This window comes from Lolium perenne, chromosome 4 (assembly GCF_019359855.2).
Source record: "Lolium perenne isolate Kyuss_39 chromosome 4, Kyuss_2.0, whole genome shotgun sequence".
Classification (NCBI taxonomy): Eukaryota; Viridiplantae; Streptophyta; class Magnoliopsida; order Poales; family Poaceae; genus Lolium; species Lolium perenne.
This window is the reverse complement of record NC_067247.2, coordinates 113,682,900-113,687,110: the sequence shown is the minus strand read 5'-3', so window position 1 is coordinate 113,687,110 and position 4,211 is coordinate 113,682,900. Positions and strand designations below refer to the sequence as shown.

At 46.2% G+C, this 4,211-nt stretch overlaps 1 long non-coding RNA gene across 1 annotated transcript; it reads right to left on the bottom strand.

Annotated features, from left to right (window-relative positions):
* Positions 1 to 1,099: 1,099 nt before the first annotated feature.
* LOC127298421 (uncharacterized) lies at positions 1,100 to 2,987 on the bottom strand. Its single transcript, XR_007849747.2, has 3 exons — positions 2,562 to 2,987; positions 1,492 to 1,621; positions 1,100 to 1,343 (listed from the first exon to the last, which is right to left on the bottom strand). It is a non-coding gene; the product is annotated as an uncharacterized lncRNA (long non-coding RNA).
* Between the last annotated feature and the right edge of the window lie 1,224 nt (positions 2,988 to 4,211).

Here is a 4,211-nt window from a genome sequence, read left to right as displayed (position 1 = left end):
TGTACATAATGAGTGGGTGGATCCACCAGCGATAAAATTGTCTATGCATAGTTGTGATTCAGGAAGCATGCAAATGCAAGGTGCAGGGCACAGCAGATTAGTAGTAGCGTGTGCAATTTGATCATTCTGGTCCTTGGTTCTCTTCTGTTGAATTCACTAGCTTGTTGGATGATCAAGATAGTAACACAACTACGGAGTATGTTTTTTTAGAGGAAGATGGAAATGGTAGGTCTCAGGATGATAAAATACCCCCGACGGGACAAGCCAGACTAGTTAGCTCACCAAAGATGGCAATGCTGAAAGGAACTAAGCAATGTGAAGAAGGTGAACTGGAAGTGCTTGTCCTCCCCGAGTGATGCACACCGCTAGCTCCATCTCTGCCTTCAGCTCCCTGGCTACTTTCCCTAGCTATCAGGATGAAAGTGGACAAGTCCACGGAACGGCCGCTTTTGCCCACGTTAGCCGCATGCACTCTAAGCAGGATTAGCAGGAACCTGCATCCGCCATGCATGCGGGCTTTGCAGGATTAGCAGTTTCCGCGTCCGCGCGCGATCGCTACCTAGGCATGCTCTGGCAGTTCGCTCTTCCGTTGTGTGGCCTAGCTCTGGCAGTTCCCTCTTCCCCTGTGTGGTACTATTGCATGCATTTTGGTCTACAAACTAAACAAAACATTCATGTCTAACATGAAATCCCTTAGAATATTGATTACTTTCTAGAAAAAAACTGTAAATTAAATTTGTTGCAAAGTTCATGCGAAACTAGCACAACTATTCAACTGAAGCATTTCTTGCAAAGTTCATGCGAATTTCAAAAAACCCCACTTTTGGATCTAATGCATGCCATGTTGGTTTATACCTAAACGTTCATAACAAAACACATACTTAATAAAGCAGCTCTTATGGTTAGATTAATTCTAACGATATCCAAAACATGGCAAGAAGCATGCATTCAGCATTTCAGATATGAATTGCTCGATTTCATCATAAGAAAAGTACGCTAGCCCACTGGCATACATGCATGCTTCTAATCAAGGTGAGGATGTTGCCAACAGTTATAAGTTCCTCAGTGAACACGATGCAGACATCACACCATCACACCATCACACCAAAAAGATAAGGGGCTTGTACTTGCTCCTGTGCCTAATTTAACCGCGGCATAGTTGTTCGAGCCTCAATCTCCCAAGGAGGAATACATGACCAGAGTATTCATAGCAGGCAACCTTTGAAGGCTTTCCTTAGTGCAGCTTCGTCCAAATTTCTACCTATAAACACAAACTTGTTGATTCTCTTCTCATCAGGCTCCCATGGCTTCGCTAGGCATCCTTGCAGCATGGAGTGCACACCCTACAGTTTTTAGTTGTTGTCAGTAGCGAAATTGCAGAGGCACCGAAACAAAAGCTTTATGTGGCAACAAAGGATAGCCAATGACACACAACTTAGATCATGCAATAGGCGTATAGATTACTTTCAAGCAAAGAGGTAATTAGCTGACCTGGAATACAAAGCATCCAGTTGACTCATTTACAGATATAACACCCTGTAATCTGTACAAGTCTTCACCTTTCTCATCAACCAGTCTCTCTAGCCAATCATTAACCTTGAAAAAACAGTAGTGTCAAATCCTGCAATGCATACATGGAACTATCAATCAGGCTGTCATTGAGCTTTGCCACCACTCCACCCTCCAACGGAATTCTCATGATAGGATTCCGATGCTTATTGAGCTTCTCAGAAATAACAACAATTCTAACCTGTTTGATACTGGTTTTAGTCTGGAGCAGGTGTGATTCCTTTATCTATTCGAATCCTAAACATCAATGGTATTATTATTGTCAACGAAATCTGGGCACAACATATGTCACAAACAACCAATACTTAATGACCTTATTCTCAATTATGAAAAATCAACATGTTTGGAGCAATACATGATTTAAGAGAAGTTAATACTACCAGCATGGCTGAGGTCAGTGGCAGAGCTGCATTATAATTGTGTGGTCAATTGGCAACACAAAAAATTGGTGAGCAAAGAAATAACAGCTACGGATACACCACAATTGACACCATAAATCACAATACTTGACATAATTGCATTTTTTTAAAAGCTTTGACGAGATAAACCAAGCATACACCAGAATTTTATGCAGTGCCTGATTAAATGCTTGTTAAACACATGACTATATCAGGAAATAGGAAGTATTGCACCATGTAGAACATGATAAATTCAGAAATTTTGCCAGTACAGTAAAGCTGATCTCCCATGACAATATGGCATGCACGTTAGCTGAACACCACAGACAGAGTATTGGTTTTCATCTTTACCTAACTTGAGGACAAAGTCCAATACCTTCAGGACAAAAAAAAAACGAGACACAGAAATCTCGACAAGAATTGACTACAGCATGTTCCCCTAGCACCACATGGGCATTTCGACAAACAACTACTGGATGGAGGAATGACATGTAGAGATGGATCAGCGTGCGAGGAAGGACATGTACATCTGAGCAAGAATTGACTACAACATGTAATAATCCATCATAGATTCAGGCAGTCGGCCGGGCTCACCTGAGAACGGGCAATCGGCTCCTGCATCTCCTCTTCCTTCCCCACCACTCCCGGCACCTCCTCCTCTTTCCCCACCACCCACGGCATCTCCTCTTCCTTCCCCGGCGCCCCCAGTATCTCCTATTCTCCTTGTCCTCCTCCATCCGCAGGAGGCAACAGGGACAGCGTCGGCTAGCCGAGGTGTCTTCGAGGACGAAGGGAGGTGCAGCCTAGGGAGGGACGACGACGGCGACAAGCGTAGGCACCGGTGGCGCAGGTGGGGATGGACGGAGCGGGGCTGCAGGGGGACGGCAGAGCCCTATCGTGTTTCGGTGTTTGGAGGCGCAGAGAAGACGGACGGCGGCGCGGGTGGGGAACGTGCGGGTGCGGGCGGCGGGCCGAGAGGGCAAAGCGGGACTGCGGAAGGCTGCGGCCACCTTCATCCGGACCTAGCTACCCTTGAGCGAGAGCAGCTATACTAGCAGTGCATGGCATGTCCTAATTCAACCAAGCACACGCTATTTTCTTAACTCTTCAGCCTAGTAGACAGTGGCGGACCTAAAAAAAAATCTTGGACGGGCCAAGCTAAAGAAAAACACAAAGAATTCTAATTATACGTCATGTACATTTGTATGCAACTAGGCATTAGTCAATATACTGCATACATTTGATCCATCAGATCATACATATATGAGAAGTACCCCAAAACAAAATGAAGCAGACCAAATTACCAAGGTTCAGTTTGGTCATAAGGTATGAAGCAGCTATGGACACATCACGCATGGAGTTGCATTGTAAAGTGGAGCCCTTTTCAAATGGAAAATGCTTGTGATCAGTCGCCCGATGGATGGCAAAAGATCGGTCGTTGCTTCACGCGTCACGCGACCTACGGGCCCACCCACGTGCTCTTCTTCCTTCACCCGTTCCCCATTCATCTCCTCTGCATTTTTCAGCGCCACCAGGAGCCCGACGAACTGAGGTCTTTGCCGCCGGCAGCCTGGATGCTCGGACTCCACCGCCGGAAACACGGACGCCCGGAAGGCTCCTCCGCCGGCGCCCACCGATCTGCACGGCCATGCGCCGCCGTTCTCCCCCGGCGAGCGCGCCGTCGCTCCTCCCCGACGAGCGCGCCGCCGCTGCTCCTCCCGACGAGAGCACCTCCTGCTCCTTCCCGGCGAGCGCGCCGCTGCTGCTCCTCCCCCGACGAGCGCGCCGCTGTTGCTCCTCCCCCGACGAGCGCGCCGCCGCTGCTCCTCCTGGCGTGTGCGCCGTCTACTCCCCATCCAGCTGTTGCCGGCGGGGGGAGGTATTGGTGGAGATGGGCAAGTAGATTTGGGGGCAGCAGACAATAATTTTTTTGTGGTTTTACGGTTAACTATTGTTGTTAATATTTTGGAGATTTGTTGTAAATATATTTTATGCTATGGGAATTTTTTGTTGTAAATTTGTTGTGGATTATTGTTGTAAACACCTAAATTATTTTGTGGTTTGTTTGCTAATTATTTGTTGTAAATATGTTACTGACCTGGTATGAAAGCTAAGTATTATTGTAAACATCCAAATATAAAAAATGTTGTTTTTTGTTGTTAATTATTGTTGTAAATATGTTAAAAATTTGGTGTAAAGATATTTATGGCATGGAACCTGACTATTTGTAAACACCCCAAAAAA